Source organism: Empidonax traillii, unplaced genomic scaffold (genome assembly GCF_003031625.1).
Source record: "Empidonax traillii isolate 1590-97213 ecotype Southwest subspecies unplaced genomic scaffold, ASM303162v1 scaffold50:size1795014, whole genome shotgun sequence".
NCBI lineage: Eukaryota > Metazoa > Chordata > Aves > Passeriformes > Tyrannidae > Empidonax > Empidonax traillii.
This window is the reverse complement of record NW_020955243.1, coordinates 472,753-493,860: the sequence shown is the minus strand read 5'-3', so window position 1 is coordinate 493,860 and position 21,108 is coordinate 472,753. Positions and strand designations below refer to the sequence as shown.

The 21,108-nt window shown below is 43.4% G+C and overlaps 1 protein-coding gene across 12 annotated transcripts in view; it reads right to left on the bottom strand.

The window, feature by feature from the left end:
• Nucleotides 1-20,131, bottom strand: part of DAB1 (DAB1, reelin adaptor protein) — a 434,378-nt gene extending 414,247 nt beyond the window's left edge. For 10 of the 12 annotated variants that reach the window (XR_003570677.1, XM_027879044.1, XM_027879055.1 and 7 more), the window contains exon 1: nt 19,528-19,608. The gene's annotated coding sequence lies outside the window, so the exon portion shown is untranslated. Of the gene's footprint in view, nt 1-19,186; nt 19,284-19,527; nt 19,609-19,988 lie in introns of those variants that run through there. The other 2 variants (XM_027879046.1, XM_027879045.1) reach the window with 2 other exon arrangements.
• Nucleotides 20,132-21,108: the final 977 nt, after the last annotated feature.

Sequence of the window (21,108 nt, the reverse complement as noted above, 5' to 3'; positions counted from 1 at the left end):
CTTTCAGTCCACCCATCAACTAAAATTATATTTTCCTTATCTTCAATAATTTTCTTTCCACAATCTCAGGGTGACATACAGACATTGACGGGAGCTTGGCAATAAATCTAAGAGGCAGGTAAATATTAGCATATTATTTGCAAACATTAAGGTTGAAGTACTGAGGAGTCTCTGGTCAGAAAATCAAGCCCTTCTGTCCTTCAGCCCCTCACTTTTATAGATCAAAGAGTTACAGTGCAAATAGATGGTGCCAGAAACCTGGCTCTGAAGCTCAGCTAAATGCTCCTGGAAACTTCAAATGAAAAGCTCACCAGTCTGACGTTGTTTCTGTTAAGCAATGCATGCTGTGGTGCTGCCTCACGGGTGAGACAAATTGCTGCTCTAAGTCTATTAAAAAGGGAAAAAAAAAGGCCACCATATGGTGCTGACTGCAGTAGCTCTTAGCAGGTGAAACCCATCCAGAGCAGTAGCTACCATACTTAATTATTGTGACAAATTCAGTCATTCCAGGTGGGAATTTTTCTATTTTTTTTTTTTAATTATTTTTCACATTTTTATTGTGCAACCACCACCCAGAAAATAACACTGGGGAGAAGAGGCAAGAGGAGGAGAGAGAAGCCACACATCCCACGCAGATGTTTGTGTCACCCAGAAATGGGATGGAGTTCAAGCAGGGGATTTGTGAAACTTAAGTCATCACAGGTGTTGGCACACAAAGAAGGATGTTAAGTAGCGGGGGATTCTCACACAACTCCCTTGACTTCCCTTACAATCCACCTGGAACATTTAATGAAGTAACAGCAGCACTAACACCCCACCCCACCAATGGATGCTGATGGAGATGGTGAAGCCACACAGAGCCTGCCAGAGCACCCAAGACCCTTCTTATACCCAGTGAGGGAAACTTAAAAAAACATTTACAGAAGTATTTACAAGAAGATAGTCTCAGGTTTAGTATATCCCAAATGATGCAAGATGCACAGGCACAGCATCCATGCTTTGATGTGACAGGGTGCCAAAAAATTACTCGAATGGTTGCAGTGTGGTTGTTGTCTGATCTCAAGGTCTGTGAGGCACAAAGGAACAGTGGAGAGAGAGTGAACCCAGAGAGCACATTAAATACAAACAAGCCTACAGACCAAGTGGCACAGAGTCAATTAGCCCCATGCACAGACGAGGCACATTTCCAAGTTCTTTGCTAGTTAGTGTAAAGTTTCACAGGTTACTACCGAGATCCTCCAGAGCCACACCTGCTCTTCTCCTACACTTTCACTGGAGTTCAACATCCCACTGTCCATGTGTCAGGCATTTACAAGAATCAGATTAAGTTATTCCAACAACCTGACTTTTTCTTTTTATAACCTGTGTCATTAGGAGTCAATGACATCATTTTATTCATCAACAGGAGAAGTCCACGAGAAGTTTCCCCAGTTCCCCATGCCCTGGATCATTCCTGTCTCTGCAGTAGACCCACAAAACATTAACCTGATTCAAGCACCAAGAAATGCCCCTCTCCAATTCAAATAACCAAAAAGTCCCTGTGAAAGTCCCATAGATTTGATTCCCTGTTTTTTCCCCCAGGATAAACACTCAGATGAACTCAGCTGATTCTATTCCTCACTAGCTGAGCTCCTGAGGTTGCCACAGCCCAACAGATCCGTTGCCTTGATCCTTTCACACCTATAAGTTGTACATTAAATTTTTAACATCAATTCAAACTCTAACATCTTGCAGATACAAACACGCCCCCATATATACACACACATTTGAAGCAGTGATTAAGTAATTTCCTTTTCCTTCTAAAAGCCCTAATTTAAAATAAAACTTTCACTAGCTGAAACAGCTAAGAACTTGCCCACGTCCAAAACCAGAGCTTGCATAATTTTATTTCATTATTTTAAAAATTCTTTAATTACCAGGGATTGGGTTTTTTTCCTTCCCTTTATAAGACCCTACTTAAAATCTTAAGGGAAAAAGCCTTTTTGTGGTCCTTCCACATTCCCACTAATTTGTTCAAAAAGCCTACAGTAATTTCCCTGATAGCTTACAAAATGAATCCCATAAAAGAGCCTCTCCCACTGGAAATATTTTATCTGTAGGTGAGTCGAAGGATCAACTTGTTATGGGGCTTCTGTGGAGAAGAAAAACCAAACCAAAACATTAAAACACCCCAGCAAAAAAGTGTTTGTCATTTTAAATCCATAAATATACATTTTAAAGGGTGACTACCCTGAGCTGCAGGAGCTTTTCTGTGAGTTAGAAATACACCAAAGCCAGCATTTGATGCAGCCACAGCAGCTATTGCTCATCTCAGAACAGCAAGTCTGACCAGAGGAAGGTTCAAAAAGTAATAAAATACAACCTTGCCAAAAATACCAGCCATGAACCGTGCACAGAACTGATCTCAGCTGGCAGGAAGGCATCTCCAGGGGAGCCCAGGGCTTGCTGGAAAGGTCAGCACATCCCAGCCCAGCCTCAGTGTGGGGACAGATACACAGAGGAGCTCAGTGTATGTTTACAGCAGTGGTTCCTGCAAGCTTGGAGCACACAAAGCACAACTCAGGGGGCTCAGCAGCCAAACAGGTGTGGGCACAAGCCCTGGCTAAAATGATAGGGAAGAACGAACAGGGGTCTGTTGACCAAAACTGGGAAAATTGGTGACTGAAAATTGCTGAGGAAACATCATAGGAAAACAAACAACAACAGGTTTCACAGATACACCTACCCAGGGTTTGATGTCCCTGCCCAGACTTGGTCCAGCAGGTTCATTTACCTCGAGGGTCCCTGAATCATTTTTTCCTGGCACTGCTGCCATCACTCAGACTCCCAGGACAGAAAGGGAATCTTCTTCATACAGGATCCTTCCCACCTCTTTTATATTTACTCTTTTTTTCACTTATTACCAGACTTTAATCCAATATACAAATTCACACTAGAAAAACATTACAAGATCCAGAAAATGGTTGTTGTAGCCAATGCACCAGCTGAAAGCTGCCTCAGGAACTGAACAGGCTCCTCAGCTGAGATCACTGCTGGTCACTGCCTGTGTCCCTTCAAACACAGTTTGCTTCCATTGGTTTATCCAAGGAAATTACTTATTGCTCTAAATAGAAATAAGTAGACTTATTACTTCAAAGAGTAAGACTCTTCTGGCTACTGCCTGAAAACACAGGCACTGGTAAGTCTTGGTTAAGTTCGTTCTGCTGGCCACACTAATTCTATTGTAAAATAACTCAGATTATGAGCATTTCTAGTGTATCTCAACAAATAAAATCCCAATATTCAGCAAACATTTCTGGCTATGCTCGCTATGGTAACCAAATGGTCTGAAGGAAATTTGAATTCCCAAACCAATCTAGCCATTTAATGTATTATGGACACAACTTTTAAACCATTAATTCCATGGAACACAAACTGAGGTTCAAAAAGAACCGCTCAGTGCAGGTGCACAGGCTGATAAATTATTGTGAACTTGGGAAAGGCAACTGAAGCTCTGTGAAAAATCAGTGTCATCACCTGGTCACAGGCACCCAGAGGGGACTGAGTAACAGAATCAACGTGTCATCTCCACACCTCTGCAGTCTGATGATGTGTGACGTGCTTTGCTCCTCAGAGCTCTCTCACCACAACCTTTCCTGTTACCTTCCCTCAGCACAGAGCATGAGGGGTATAACCAGCACTGGTGTGTGCCCTGTGCTGCCCAAGCTGTGGGATTCCCTTAGGGAGAACACAAAGGCCAAGCCACAAAACAACAGAATAAAACAACTGTGTTAGCTGAGCAAGCAAAACCAATACCAAAAGCAACTGTAGGAAGAGAAAGAATCCTACATACCTGTTTCACAGCCAGCTGATCTTCCTCCCACTTCCAAAGTCACTAAAATCTCTCTTATAAATGAGAACACACCACAGGAGAGCAAGTCACTGCTCCCTACCCAAGGCAACAAAAGAAGGAACAAAACAAGGGTGATTCTTATAACTGCAAACGAACAGGTGCTTTGGATTCCCAATTAGCTCAATTCAGAACACCTGGTTTGTCAGCTCTGGATTCAGAACTAAGCCCCCAACACTCCACACATGTTTTCTTTCCCACTTTATCTGTCATGTAATCCAGAGTGATCTGTAAGACTTTAAAACGCCTTGCTAGCAATGGCAGACCAGCAATTCCACATTAATCCTGAAGCATCACTAGTACCATGACATGTTCAGGAGTCATCTCCAGTCTGGAAACATGGGATCATTTTTCAGTTTTGACAGGACACACAAACTGGCACGTTGTTGATCTATGTTTTATATAGGCTTGGGTACTTTCTGAACAACTTTTGAACAGGTTTCATTCCCCCCACTACAGCTGCAGTTAATCCAGGATCCAACAGCATACTTTTCCACAAACAGGCTAATGCTAATTAGATTCTGCAGCTAATGCTTTAAGGGACAGCTCAACCCTTTGTGTGATGAATTGATGAACAGAGAGATTTCCATGTTAATCCAAGCTTCTTCCAAGAGCTCAATGCCCATAGCAGACTGCCTGATAGACTCTCAATCCATGCAAAGAGAAAGGTGGGATGCTTTACCACTAAGGGAATGAGAAGTCGGAGTGAAGACCATCCCTAGGGATCTGCTGGCTGAGCAGAGGGAAGGGCATGGACACACACACATCTGGCAAATACAAGACTGAGAATTTCATCCCAAATTCAAATATTTAGACAGCTCAAAAACTTATTAACCACCACTCTTGTCTTTACCATGATGGACATAAGCTTATGCTCTTTGACCACAAACAACTCAGCCTCTCCCAATTCTTCTACAGGAAAATGCATTATTAAATCAGATCCGAGCACGGCTCAGAATCTCAGCTCCCTTTGTTCCCTGAGGCTGCAAGGAGGAATTTGGGCAGGGAGTGGGGGGAGAGGGAGGGTGTCATAAGCAAGCTGGCACTACTGATTTCTTGTAAATACCATAAAAATGAACACTTGACCATAATCTATGAATTGGATATAAAGAGAGAAAATAACTCTTACAGCAATGAGCGCTTTTAAGTGCTTCTTGAGCATCAAATTGAAGCAAACATTTATGAATTTTCCATCATGGCGTGAAGCACCGTGTCAGGCAGGATCAACCCCATAAAATTATTTTGTGACAATACATGTAAATGGTTTTAACATTCTCCATCCCTCCAAAGCGATAGCAAAGACTACCCAAGCCATCTGAGAGTTCAGGATTGTAATGGGGCCTTTGAAGAGATTATTTGCAGACTAATCATATATTTTCTCATAGAAGCATTCTACAATTTGAAGTACCACATTCACACAGCGCATTTCGCCTTCCACAATTACCTCTGGAAGAGCCACTGAAAAATTATACACTGCATAGACAAGCATATATCTAAATTATATGCATGTCTAACAGAAATAGATTATTTTCAAGGGGTCCTAAACCCAGCTCTTTCATTTCTTCATGCAACTGCATGCAATAATAATTTATGTATAAGAATCTATGCATTTCAATCAGCTACACACAATTCCTAGGGCTTTCTGTTTGCTCAGGTTTGCATGTTTATATAAAAAATAACAAAAATAAACACATTTTGAAAGGTATTACTTTTGGCTTTTTTTAAATCTGAAAAAGAATATCTTTACTATCCTCATGATGCTGAAACATCCTCAAAAAAGAGATATCTATCAGAACATAGGATTTTAATGACAGTTGCTTGAAAGCAGTCCCTGTGAGATGTCTTCAACACATCTTCATTATGGATCCTATGCAGTGCCTTTCCTACAAAACTCTATTCTCTTTATTCCCTACCTAGGATTCCCAGGAACTCAGGCATCTAGCCTTGGTCTTCTAGATGTTGACTCAAATAGCAACTGATCAAAAGCTTGAGTGTCCCAGTGACATGAACTTCAGTGGATCCCACATTCCCATTGGAGTAGGAAATAGTGAATTAGAGTAATCCACAAAGTATTATGTTGATTAAAAAAATGAAGCGCTACCTAGATCACAGACTACAGCTGCCTTTAATATCTTTTCTAACACAAATTAATTAATCTCATAATCAAAGGCCATGTTCAAAAAGCCAAGGCTTTTCTCCAATGATAAACTTGTATCTGTAAAACCCATGCAACAGCAACACAAGGTTTCCTTTTCTTTTGTGTTTAAACCACGGTGAGGGAAGAAGAGAAGAATTTCTCTCCACTGCCCCAATCACAGAGCATCCCTGATCCTTGGGTCCTTACTGAAGTTACTGACTTTTGGATGCAACAGCAGGAAGTCTCCAAATTGGCTTTCAGTAACTTATTTAAAAAAAAAAAAAAAATCAAAACCAAAAAAACCCACCAAACTCACAGGACCTTTTAAATTTTCTTAGTGTGAGGAGCAGTGCATTAGATCAGATATGGGATATTAAGTAGCCTTTAAGTCTGACAGCAAAGAGCAGCTCTAATGGGAGTCCCAAATTGTGCTGCCAGGACTCCTGTGTACTTACAAAACTGCAACATCAAGATGCCAGAACAGTGCCATGACCTGTATTTCCTGCAAATCAATTTTTTTTTCTTTGTAGGGTGGACGGAAAGAATTCAATGGCTTTTTAAATTCCTTTTCTTTCTGCTGGAACTATGCCTTTTCATACACATTCTTCCTAAGCCCAATTTTTCAGTGCCCCACAGCATTTAAAGAAGGAATTATCTACAGGCTATTTATGCAGTTACAAACAAAAAATACTGCAAAATCGTGTCTAGGCTGCAATAACGGGACGGGAACAGAATCCTCTGTATCTCATTTCCCTACTGTTAAAAGAAACTAAACCCCTTAGAGGGGAATCCTAAAAGAAGAGCAATGTTACAGAGGAATACAGGTCACACATTCCAAGGAATTCCTCTGGATTCATTATTGATGGAGTAGAGCCAAGCTGATCCTGGCAGCTCATGCAAGTTCAGACCTTGGCATTCCACCTCCAAATTACAAGTTTCCCCACACTCTACACCTTTCAGTCCTGCAGTTTTATAAACAATATAAGCAGGGGAAACCCTAAGCTTAGGCCACAGTGACAGCCTTACCTGAGATTCTATTAACACAGCACCCAAAATATCCACTGCTCGGACAAGGCAGAACCATCACTAAGAACTGAAAAGGCTGGGAGACTTCTTCCCTTCCTCGAGGCTCTCACTTGGGTTTTGCACACAGGAAGACACCTAAATTTCCAACATTCATATTTATCAAAGTGAGACGTTTATTCTTTTGGTTATTCACACCCTCTGAGGGAAATTGTATCCTTTAAGGAGAACATTAAAATCAAAACAACATTTTTAAAAGAAAGTAGCATCTCTGTCTTATTTCTTTTACTCCACTAGCTTTGTGATATCCCTGAAAATTCCAATTTTGCCTCCAAAGGAGGAACTTGGCTCATTTGTTATACACATCCTGCTCAGAGTGGTCAACAAAACACCTGAAAGGATTCATGATAATCTTGTTTCCACGGCCTCACCCCCCTTACTGTTATCCCTGCCAAATGCAAACCCTCTCCCTCCGGCAGGGAAATTTGGAAACAGAACACCTGATGCAGCTTTTATTCCAAAATTGTCACACGTGTGTTGAGTGTCAGGAGGAGCCATGTTGTGCCACAGCACCCACTTGTCTCGGGAAAATTGAAATCATTCGGTGTCTAACACTTTGAATGATTTCCCAACTTCTCACTTGCCCCATCTGCTCCTCTCAGCTCAGTTTGATTTGTTTTAGCCTTTGTGTCTGCAGTGGCACCAACAAAACTGCAGCATCACTGCAAGCTCCTCTGCTATGGAGCGCTGCCAAGGCAGGCAGATTCAGCCTCCTCCAAGAGAAAAACACCAAAAAAACAGGATCACTGTCTAGTTCTGCTGTCACTCCCATCCTCCAACACAGCCATCCAACTTCAACACTGCACTCTAAAATAATATGTCACCTATATGATAACCAACTATACAATTATGAATCAGATGATCACGGAATACAACAAAGCACATGAATGCCACATCTCAGCCCCAGTTTTACTCTGTTAGCTATCCCAGTTAGCTTAGGAATTAAGTCAGAATTACTTGAGTTTAGGTAGCATTTTGCTCCTTTGTTGTTTACATGGTCTTTAAAGGACGTTTCAGGTAAAAATACCAGCTACTTTCCAATGTTTAAGACACTGGGATTCTGAAACCAAACCAAGAACTTTTAGTTAGGTGGGAAAATTGATAAAAACAATAGGTAAGCTATGCCCATGAAAGGGGTTTTTTGGTAAAGACAGGGCACAAGGTAGGCAGTCACAGTGCTGTCCCTGAAATGCAAAAGAGTCGAGATGTACCCACCCAGGGTTTTAAAAAGAGCCTTAAATACAATGGAAGAAATATATTAGAAATAAACACATGGGGAAAAAGGCACAATCTGCCCATACAGATCTCCACTGAAAAAGACTCCGCTCTGACTGAGCAGAACCTTAACAAAAGAAATGAAAAAATCACACACACGCACACACACACTTGCTCATCTCCCCACAGGCCTAAAGTCAGTGATCACCAAATCAGTGAGGGCCCACAAAGATGTCCATGTACCTGTGAGAAGGGAATCAGCTCAAGGCTCTCCCTTCTGAGCCACTAAGGACCGAATATACAATATTGCACAGAGAAAAACAACTGATGGGGAACAGCTCACAGCCCTGACCCATCTTCCATGTTACCAAGAGCATCATGCTGAAAAGATGTCAGAACCCACAGTGGTCTCAAGTTGCTTTTGGTTTATTCTAGAGGAGGTCTTAAGCCCAGTGAAAAAAATGTAAACCTCTCCAAATCCCTGGCATTCACTTCTTCAGGTGCAAAGAACCAACAACACAAGTGACTCAACACGTGGTTTGGTCTGGTAGGAGATGTTCAGGATGGACCAGGTGAACATGACCTTCTGCTTTACTTCAGTAAAGCACAGAGTGATATCCCAACACTTGCCACTCCTGGCACCAGCTCCACCCTGGTGAATCACTTATCTGGAATTCCTCACATTACCCTCAGTAGTGTATTTTTTCCCCAGTGCTCATTCCCTCCTTCTGGTGAAGCCGATGAAATTCAGCTTTACAGTTCAAGAGACTTATGGCTACAACATCTTCCAAGAGAAGTCCCTGAACACAGTGCTACTGCAGCATCCTGAGCAGCCAGTCACGAAGTTGGGCTGGCCCTGAATTCAGGGAATGTTGTTCAGCAGCCATTGGGGAGTAAATGAGGCAGAAAGTGAGTTATCCAGGCAACTGCAGAGCTGGGAGCCCAATCAGGTGTGGGAGCTGCAGGGGAAGCAAAGGTGAACAGAACCACAGAGCCAGCACATGACATTTGCAAGGTAAAATATGATGTTTGCAACTAATAGGTAGAGGTAGGAAGAGAAATCTTGCTGGCAGAAGAGGCAAGTGCTGCATAAACTGCTCCTGGGAGAGTCTGGCACACCAGTGAGTGTGTCCATACTGCTTCTTCAGTAAAGGGGCCAAATAAATCAGGATACACATCACATTGACTGGCTTCAGTGGACATGGCATTTTCCTTCAAAAAGCACAACTGCTCCCATCTCTGTTCCAATCTGTTCACACCTGCTGACAGGTAAAAAACGTTATTCCATTCCCTAGTTTGCACTTTTGGGCTCTGTGATTTCCTTGCCAATGTGAAATTCTCAGCAGCCATGACATACAAAAAGCTCCAATAAGGAAATCTTAGTTGGTTACTGGTTTGTTCCACAACACATTGAAAGGAAAGCTGCCAGCCAAATGTCTCCAGCCAACTGCAAAATACATTATTAATGAAATTAGAGCAAGGAACCTTTTTGTGAGGCTCTTTTATTAAATTATTCCAAGTGGTTCCATTGCACAATTACAGCATCTGAACTTTGCTTTTTCAGTGGTGCCATGTGTAATCTCCATTGTGTATTTGCACTTGAAGTGATAATCTGAAGGCAACAGAGTCTCTAATAAGCAGAATTACTAATAAATTTACTCTGGGTCCTGCCACTAACAAGTACCCCAAGACCCTGCATAAAGTGACACTCTTACTACCAGATTATTATTTTATTTCTTCAAAAAAAGTATACAGAAAGTTACAGAAAAAAACCAAGTGTTTCCACAGAAAAACAACCTTTTTCAAGGACAACCATTTAGAATCAGAAGTAATTCCTTGATCTCCAGAATTAGAAAGAATTGGGCAAACCATAACCCACAGGACCACCAGTGGTGTTCAGCCCAGATCATTGCTCCACATGGGGGAAATGCCTGTTCTCCTGTGGCTAGGGACTAGATAACTTGAGCTCCTAGTAACCTGTAAAGGACAGAGAAAAAAATACAAAAGAAAGAAGAAAAATGCCTGATCAGTCCGTATCACCATCATCAAGGCAGGGTTCCACTGGGGACTGAGCTGCTCAAGGAACTGGTAATGGTGCACTGGCATTCCATGTCTCAGTAACCTGTGTGCAAATCTGGCTCAAGCTGATAATGATCAAACCTAATTACAATCTGACAGCCCTTCAGTGGCTTAGACAGTGCTTAAGATTTTATCACAACTCTCATGATATTTAGCATTCTTCTTAAGCCCTAATTCCTCAAGTCAAGCAATTACCCAAGACTCTCCACTTCCAATAAAAATGGAGTCTACATCCATGAGCTCAGAATAAAGCTTTAACCGTGACCTATATGCAATAAATTGGTTTCTAAAGTTTGGTTTTTTTTAATACATGCATTTAAAATTCTGCTGGGTCCCTTTGCAAGCTTTGTACAGCTGTGGAGCCAGGTACAGACATATCTAACATAAGTACTAGATAAGAACAAGTAGCTCCAGCAGACAGATCATTACACTGTCAAACACCAAGGGTAGAGCACGGATCTCCAAGTGAAATAACAGGCTTAAACCAAAGTCACTGGTTAAAAATACAGCAAAATCATCCACACAACAGATTACTTCAGTTCTCTACACCTTTGCACACTGCGTGCCTTGCTAGAACAAAACATCTTTTCTCCAGCACCACTGCCTATGTCTTAGAAACAACTTTTACCACCTCCCATCCTCAAATAGCTTTAACTCAAGAGAAACTCAGATGACAGCAGGGGAGAGGAGATGCTGGACTACACTGGCTTTTGGCTGAGTTCTTACCTCTGTGTTAGAAAGCCCTTCTGGCTCAGCAAAGGACCAGCTGGCCCCGTGTGCAGTAACCTTGACTCCTTGGCAGTCCCAGAGAGCAGACACATCTTGTGACAACTCACCACAACACATTTCCAGCCTCCAGACATTTGTGAGCCTGGCACGTCTGCACCAGAGGCAGCACCACCCCTTGTCTGGGCCCTCAGTCCCACCACAAAGTTTTCCAGAAGATTGTTCACTCTGTGTTAACTTCTAAGACCCTCAGCATCCCGAGGCACCTGTGTGAAGCTGTTACTGTACCTGCTGCCTGCTTGTTTTGTATGACACCCGTCACTTAATTAAATGGAAAAGACAATTCCTTATTCAGTTCTCCACGTGGTTTCAATCAGTCTTTAGCAGAAGTGCTTTCTTCGCTGAGCTCACTGTCTCCTATTCCACTACCTCTCTTATGCTGGGGTGACAAGGAAGCTTTGTCTAAGGTAGCTCTTTGACACTCAGCAAGCAGACACTCAGCTAAAAATCTCTTATTTTTGTATCTGTAAAACAGTTCTTGCCTTCCTAACTTACTTGCCTAATTCAAACCTAAACCGAGTAGTCCAGAATCTTTACAAGCAGGACACTTACCTAATTAATCCAGTTTTCTTCCAAATTATACTTGGAGGACATGACTATACAAAATTCAAATTATGTAGTTCAGAAGGAAAATTAGATACCCATTACTTCTAAATTGAGAACTCTCTGGCTTTGGATCAGGAAACCTTTAGGTCCACCACATCAAACCAGCACGGGAGAAACTTGATAATGCAATGAGAAAGCTGGTGATGCTTCAACCCCTGACCTGCTGTAACAGCCAAAGGGGTGAATATTCACTGCAACCCTTCTGTTTTCTTTCTACACTTTCTAGACTTGATTCCTCAAATATGCATAATAAAAACTGAAACATGTTACACACTATGAACAGCTGACCTTTACATAAAATTATTCTATTTCAATAATGTGTATAAAATGATGCATTAGTATCCAGCACGGCTGTTAGGCTTTGTGAAGATAGCAGGGATGCTGCAAGGCTTTCCTTTTTTTTCCCAACTGTGTGGATTTCCACAGCTCTAAGCCAAGCCCTAAATTTGCTCTACTCAAGCAGAATTATGATTTGAGAAGGCATGTCCTGATCCCAGGACACATTTTTCCAAACTCTCACATACAATTCACAATTACATGTCCGCTAACCACAGGGCCACTGTTGGAAATTTGTTTGTATGGAAAACCACTATGGAGCACTTGTGATTTAACTGACACCAGCGTGAGCCACAGAGAGCTGCTCTCAACCCTAACTAAGGCTCTGCTCCAACTCTACACAGACCTGCTGTGGACCAAAGCCTTTTCCACATGAGAAATACTGAAATAATATAATTTAAAGCATGAATTTAAGCTCATTTGAAAGGCTGCAAAGCCAAGTGTAAGCATGGTTATTCCAATACCAAAGTTGCAATTCTCAGTTTAGCCTCAGCTTACTGAAGGCGTTTAAACATTAAATCTATATAAACCAGTCCTAATCTGAGAGATGTTTCTGATAAGGGCCTTGCCAGCTTAGCAGTGCAGGGAAAAATAAATCAATTGAAAGTGAGAGTTGTTCAGTGATCATGTACATCTCAGACCTCTATGACTGGAGGGACTTTGGTCTATTGACAGTAATCACACACTTTAACACAAGCCCGACATCATCTCTTCATTCACCAGACAAATAAAATTTCATGTTGGAAAACAGTAATGACAACAGTTAATATTTTCAGTAATAAGTTATCCTCACAAAGAGCACTTGACCTTCGTTGTAATTTCCACACAGTTTGCAGTAAACCACCTGAGTGTGTATAAAATGTAATGAATAAAGAAATATTAAAAACGATTGAATGTTATTAAAGTAGGTCACAATTACAGAAAAAAATGATGTTTGAAACTACCTCACTCCCAATCCTTCTCACACTGGATGAGCTACTCTATAATTTATTTTGCCTAACAACAGCTTCTGTCCATATTCTCTCTCTCTTGATCCCCAAAGACTCTATTAATGCAGCCCACTGTGCCACATGACAGCACAATGCCCTCCTGAGGCACGAAATGTCACAGATCACAGCTTTACACCTGGCCAGCATAATATATTCATCAAATTCTTTCAAGCAGTGGAAGCATTTGTTGTTATTTTGTGGGTCAAGCCACACGGAGGCAGATGGAATGGGCACTTTATTTACATGGGAAGTCCCTAAGCCCATTCACTTTATTTATGAGGGACAAAATCCAGCCTTACACATCTAAGAAGCCTTGGACCAAAACCATTGTTATTTTACAGAGATGAGGAAGAGCGATTTCCTCTGAGGCTTTTGGATGGAAATGATGATTCCTTTTGACCCTCAGCATTATATTCCACATATTCTGAACACCTTAGGAAACTCAGAGTTGGGATTTTGATTCACATCCTAAGAGGAGATGAGCATAATTAAAACCCACCTTTCTGTTGAGGCAGATCTGACAGTAAAGGAATGATGAGACTCTACCCAGCACTCACAGCTGCCCCTGTGACACTCACAAATTCTATACAAACAGCACCATCACACTGTGTAATAGGTTGGAGTGGTCAGTTCTTTACTTTTAACCAGAAATTCAGGACCCATCGATGTAGATATTGGCTTTACCCATCCTCCCATAGACCACACAACAACCCAAACTGTCCACAAACACATGAAAACACAGAAAGAAAGTCCCTGAATACAAAATGCATCACTTTATACATTATGTATATTTTGAGTGATTTTGAAATGACATTTTAAATTAATGACATTGATGTTACCATGAGAGTTTTGGGGGAAATTCCTATATCAACAGCAAAAATCTTTGCTACAAGGAGAGTATTAACCCTGTTATCTTTTAATTATCTGTGTTGCACATGTGTATCAGTGGCATATGTGGGTTAGAAGCACAGTCTACTTATGTTTGAGCTTGCAGGGAACCAAAATCTCAGGACAGGTCTTCCAGTAGGAAAGGAAAAATAAAGTAGCTACTACTATGTCACCCCTTTTGTTAATAAAATTAAAGGGTGAAGTCTGAATGCATATCTAATTTTATCTCCCAGCATCTGCTACTGCTTCATGACCTCTGAGATAGTCTGCAAGCACTTTGATCAACAGATTAAAAGATAACTCAGCAGACACAGAGCAATCCTCCAAGTTCCCACAACCATACTTGACTGAACCACAATAAACACACCATCCCTAAGCCTCTAAAAGAACCTGAAGCCTCTTTTCCTCTGGAGAAGCACACTGCCATCCCATGGCTTTCCTTGCCTGAATACCAAAAGCACTGATATAAAACCACATTTGTAACCAGACAATGACTTTTTACAGTGAAGAAGTGCTTGCTTGTTAGTTTGTTTCAGAAAAGGTTCAAGTTCAGATTGCTACAAGGAAAATTGGGAATAAAGTATTTCATGCGTCAACTCCTTTCTCCAGAAACACCAGTTCCAGGAAGTTTTATCATCTGTTTACTGCTGACAGATGATCCTTCCATCCATTAGTCCTCATAAAACAGGGGAGAAAAATGGCACAGTACTGCTTAGGGAAGGAGGGAAATATGCCCATGGCAGTGGGATTGGAACCAGGTGATCTTTAAGGTCCCTTCCAACCCAAACCATTCTGTGGTTCTATGCCATGGCCAGCCCAAACTGTAGGGGAACTTCTCCATTTGAAGACCATCTAAACTGGAACTGGGCTTTGATGTGCAATGCTCAGTGTCTGGATTTCCTTTTGAGGAAAACCCTGGGACATGTGGAATTGCAAGGCAGGTGTTCCCAGAGAGCCTTGAGCCTGTGGGAGGAAAGCAGATTGACTAAAGCAACTCATCCTGAAGGAAGGCAAAGCATTCACTTCATCCTCATGAGAAATGAAAGCTCAGGCTTTCAAATGAGATGTAAAATACAGCCCTGACCATTCGTCGTCATTAAAAGATCCCATGATAATTCCTGCAAGAGTAAAAATGTTAACTAACACGTCCTGGCCAATATCCAACTTGGATAATTGCATTCTGCTTCCCAAATCCCCCTTGCAGTTTCAATTGGATTAATTTTTCTTCATTTCTCTTCCCCAAACCCCTCCTGCATAATGTTTCCATCCCAGAATGGCTGCTGTATTCCACTCCAGAGGTGCGTGAATTATCAGTGCTGGGCAATCCCAACATACATTTTGGATATATCAGTCAGGCAAAACACTCTCTGAGCCGGAGTAATGCCCTCACCTCTCACTGAGGAGCATTTAACTTTTCAAATGAGAAATCCCTCTGATGTTAGGCAGATTTATTTTTTTTCTCTAAAATATTGCCCTGCAAGGAATGGTACCAAACCAGCCTCCTGCCAATTAGAAACATCCTTTGCTGGGCCTTATCCTCAGCCTAAGGAAACAGCTGCAGTTGCTTTGACTTCAACAGAGCTCTGCTTCATTAAAACAGGAGTAAATATTCATATAGTGTTTCTCCACTAAGTCACTCATGTTTAAATGTTGGAAGAATCAAAGGAGTTGGCTGTTGAATGCATCAATCTGTGGATATAAAAGAGGAATATCGGAATGTATTCTCCTCACTTTCAATTGGCTTGCACAATCTTTGTGCTATTTTAAAGGGAAGTTGGAGGTTCTTTAACTTGGCATACGGATGAAAAATGAAAGTGCTGTGAAATAGGAATCTCCTGTTGTTTGTTAGGTGTGTTCTACTGTAAGTACTCACAATATTGTGGAGGCAAACTGAAAAGTCGTGAACCAGTGCGTTTTTTGAAACAGGAGGAGCACAAGGTGATTTATGTGCATAAAAGCAAAAACTGACAAGCCTTTGATTTTCTTGCAGAACAATCCCAAAACGGTTGTCAAGACTGCTTAGGTTTTTTGCCCTCTGCACTTCCTGTAATAGGACCATTTTATTCAACATGCTGTTTTATAGACACTGTGTATAGGGTCATTTCCACCTGCTATCCAGGTTACTCAAAAGAATACTTCTCATTCCCTCTTCCAAGAGCTCTTAGCAGCAGTTAATATCAGCTTGTTTTCACTTCCAGCCTGCTTTTGCATCTCTGGTAAAGCATAAAATCACAAACGTGCCACTTGCTTCCTTCTTTAGAGTTCTGATAGCAGAAGGACATCCTTTAAGATCCGAGAGAGGAGTTATAGGCCGATAAATGGGGAGCACAGGGAATATACCCATTTTGGTACTTCCTCAGTATCATAACTCTCCTCCTTTGCCCCTCGCAAATAGATGTCACTGTGAAAGCATCCCTATCTGCCAGGCTGGGCTTGCTGCAACATCATGCTTACTTCCCTGCACAAAGTATGGAATGGGGTGATGGAAGACCTTCGACAGCATCCTGCTTCAGCAGCAAACACTCCTAGTGCTTGGGTATGGAAATGAGTGGTAAAATTAAAGGTTGGTACCAGACCGTGAATACCAGGCACAAGCATGACTTTGGCTCATCTGATGAGCACAGATGGGTCTGCGAAGGGATTTTATGTCAGAGTCAGATGGTTAGAGAAGCACAAACCATGTTCCTGATCTGCAGCACACACACAAGTTCAGTAAGGGAAGAGCTGATCTTCAGAAGTGACTGACTCACATTCCCTGCTGCTCATGTACTGCCATTCTGGGTACCAGTCTTGACTGCAGCCCAGCTCCTTTTGCACACAGTACCTGACATCACAAGGGAAATGATTCCCATCCCCCAGCATTTACACCTCTGTTCCCATGGGTTTCGCTCCAGTGGAGAAATGGGCTTGACCAGGAAAACACTGATGTTGCATCTTTACAATAAGTAGTGTTCCAGATAACCTGGCACTTACAGCAAGCACAGGATGGAAAACTTAGTCCTCTCACTGAAATCTAATTTCAAAGCATACAAATGCTTCATCAATGGCTTCAGTTCCATGAATAACCTGAAAAAAAAGACTGGAATAGGACGTCTCCTTCAGTCACTGCTTCCTCCACACTTTAATTTCTTTGTAAGACTACAAAGAGTGGAAATGTTTGCATTTCTGAAAGAGTAACAACAATCAATAAAAAATTAGCATGAGCACAGGAACAGAAGCTTGGGATTAGGGAGATCTAAAAATGGGTGGATTTCCCTACTCTTCTCTCTGCATCTTAAAGAATCCTCCCAAGACCTGGCTGTAAACATTTTAATTCTCTGTCAGCTTTCTGGAGGAAATCATTGCAGAGGCAAAAATCACAGAGCACTGGGTGCCACTCTGCAATAAGTGTCCGTCAGTCAAACAGGCATCAGCCCACAAGTCACCCCGAGCACTTGCAGCCTCCAATCCAGGAAAAGGGTGCTGGAAACGGAGAGCTTGCTTGGAGAGTTGCTTGGAGCACTGCTTGAGTGATCAGGCCAAGACTGTAACCAGCCAGTCAGTGGAGTGATAGCTTAATTTTTTATTTATTATTGAAAACAAACACAATTATTCTCTCTCCCGGTTCTGGTTCAAGCAGTTTATACATTTAATTCAATTTTAAGAGCTATGTGTTTGTTTACTAGAGCAAACAAAAACCAGTATTGAAGAGCTGCAGTTACAGAGAAGTAACCAACCTGCTTGTCTTCTACTCAAAATTAAATTTTTAGCGCCAAATATTGACATTAGGAGGTAAGCAGCTTAGTTCCATGTCTGCTTTTCACACCTCCCAAGTACGCACCAGGATCACTGAAGGAGACGCGCTGACCTACACTGTCAGCACCATATCCCAAAGAAACCACGTAAAAGCTGGTGGGGTTCCTCAGAATAAACCTTAATCTCTCAATTTGCCAACATTATAAGCCTCAGGAATCTTCCTTCCCTTTTATCTCTAGTTTTCCTTGCCTTGATTCCTTGCAGCATCAGAGATGGAGTGAATCATACATGGAAGAGAATGATGGTATCATGTACCACTGCACTCTACTTGGTTAAGAAAGATATTCTAGCTGGAGACCTCCCTGTCGATTAAAGGAAGAAGAAAGGAAGTAAAAATAAAAATAATTAAAAAAAAAAAAAGACAAATTATTGTATTAAAATAAAGCCTTGGGTTTGGAGCTTTGCTTCTTTAGATTTAGATTTATCACCTACGTGAATATCTACAAGCAGTTTAACATCACAATTTTAAAAGCACAATCAATTCAGCCCAGATTCCTTTATTCCAACATAATTACTTCCCAAAGAACTACTGAAGTCTACTGAAAATGTAGCTGCAGCATTAGAGGGTTATTTGCTCCAAGGACCTTTTTAATATGGCTGTATTGTAATACTGCAGTGCAAGAGCCTCTCCAGCCATAAAAAGAAATTTAGCTCAGAAACACAACTTGTGGGCAATGAAAAACACATTTGCTTCAATTTGCCATCATTTAATAATAGCATTATTTAACAAGATCAGTTAAAACGACCAGCCTCACAAGGCACAGCAGTGCACTTCTTCTCACGAGACTCCGAGGGCACCAAAATGAAATTCATTTCTGCAAACCAAACAGTCTAAAGCAACCAGCAGCACTAGAAAGACCATATTTTAAAAGGGAGAAAAACATTTTGTCACTGACCAAGAAAAAAAGAGCCCCTCTCTATATCCACACACACACACATTTTACTTTAAAGCTGCCATACATTTCACTGGTAAGGAAAATAATAGTCTTCCACTAGAAGTAAAAACATATTTGTCATTACACTTTGATTTTCCACTCAAAATCGAGAACACCCTGATTTTGCACACATGGGGAAACAGCTACCAAGATCTGGGTGTATTCTGTAACACATCACTAGTCAAACCCATATATCCTGGCATAATTATTTTCCTACAAGGTTATGCCTAATTGGCCACTAACCTCACTGATTAATCATCTCCACTACAAGAAGGCGTTAAGAAAAAGGCAGAAGGGCAACAAAATATTTATTCGGGCTGCAAATATTAAATCAAGAAGGGACAACTGGTTCAAGTTGCTCCTTCCCGGCTGGCAGAGAGGATGGCGAGAAAACCCCGATCGAGTCACACACACACACACACAAATAAGAAAGGAAGCGGTGTCTCACGTTCATTCGCAGCACGGAGATGCTCAGTACGGCTTTAAGTTGGCTGTGCGCGGCTCTGGAAGTGTTAAATCCTCCCGCACGGCCTCGCACCGCGGTTCCTGCCGCTCGCATCCCCGCCCGCCCGTCCCGGCCGGCAGTGAGGCGGCCCCGCGCTGCCCGGGCATCCCTCCCCGCCTCCTCGCCGGCTCCGCCGCGCCAGCGCCTCCCTCCCGGCGGACAAACTTTGCGCCCAACTCCGCTCGGCTCCGCGGGGCGCTGCCGGGACCCGCTCCGCGCACGGCGGTGGCGGAGGGCGGGCGGCTCCCCCCGCGCATCCCGCGGATCCCGCCGCCTCCTCCTACCTGCAGCCGGCGCCGCTCCCCGCAGCGCCCCGCTCATCCTCATCCTCATCCTCATCCTCATCCTCCTCCTCCTGCTGCTGCTGCTGCTGCTGCTCCCGAGGCGGCGGGGGGGTGCGCGCCCCTCTCCCTGGCTGGCTGCGCCGCGCTGCTGGCGCGGAGCCTACGCGGGCGGAGGCGGCTCCGGGCCCGCGGCGGCAGCGGCGCCGGTCCCCTGCAGCTACCGCATCCCCCCAGTCGCGGGGAGCGGGAGCCCCCCCCGCCCCGCCCGGCCCGCGGGCAGGGGGCGGTGCCCGCCGGGGACCCCCCCTCCGGCAGCCCCGGCTTCCCCCGGGCGGCAGCGCCGGTCCCGGACTCCCTCTGTCTCCCTCCTTCCTCCTCCGCTCGCTCCGTGCTCGGGGACGCAGCTCCCAACCCACTGACCGCCCGCGCTCTCCCCAAACCCCACCGATCCCCGGCAGCACCTCTCTCAAGGCTCCTCGCACCGCTCCCGGCTGCCGGCTCTTCCTTCTGCCCTTCCTTCCTTCGGGAGACGGCTGAAGAAAGTCCTCCCAGAGCAGGGTGGGTGGTAGCAGGGCTGCGCTGGCCATCACACCCGGAAACGTGGCAAAGAGGGCTGCAGCCAAAAGCTGCATGTGGGTCGTGGGACCCCCGAGCCCTCGCCCAGCACGATCCCTCTCTAGCCGTGAGCAGGCAACAGGCAGCAGCTGGGAAGATTCACATGGGGTTGGGCAGCGGAGGTTGGTCACTCAGATCCAGTGTAGACCCCCAAGAGGCGTTCCAGGCCCAGTGGGATGTGGCATCGCCCTTCCTTCCCATGATGACTTCTTTTCCTTGGTATTCTGCCTGGTTGTCCCACAGGAGGTTTCCTTCCTGGCTGCTGTCTCCCTTGTGCAGGAAGGTGTCTGGTCTTGCTGCTTGGAAATGGACTTTGAAGGCAGAAACACTTTTGACTGACAGTTTGTAGCCACAGTAGATCCAACTTCCCTTGCTGCTCACAGGTGGATGTTGAGTATTTCTCTGGGAAACTCTGGCCTGACCCAGCTCTGTCAATAGGGACTGGCCTACTGGGCAGTGCTCAGGAAGGAGAAGCACTGCCTGTGCACAGATGTAATTCTTGCTCTTCTTGTCCGCTCCTTCAATGGGATGTCACCAAACGGCAAAATTAATCCCTGGCGAGGAATAAATTCATGTGTGAGCTCGCAAACCATAGTGGTGAGACAGCGATTAAAGTTTGTCTAATTCTAGGAGATCAAGCTTGTAATAGCTAGAGAATGAGACTTAAGCTGCTTTACATGTTCCTTCGTATGAAAGATCATTAGGGCATCTGTGGTTACTGTACCTCATAGGAGAGGGAGCCTTGCTGGGGGTGTCGATAGTTGTGAAAATTGGTGACTACAGGCATGTGCCATGTGACAGGGTATTAACCCTTTGTCAGTGTGACCTGACACGTTTGACTAAACCACTTTCCCTGGCCCCAATCTCTTACCTGCTCTCCTGTGTCACATATTTATTACAGGAGTAACAGCTCTTCCTGCTTAATGGCCTTCTTCGATGCAAACCTGGGGCTGTTTGGCAATGGCT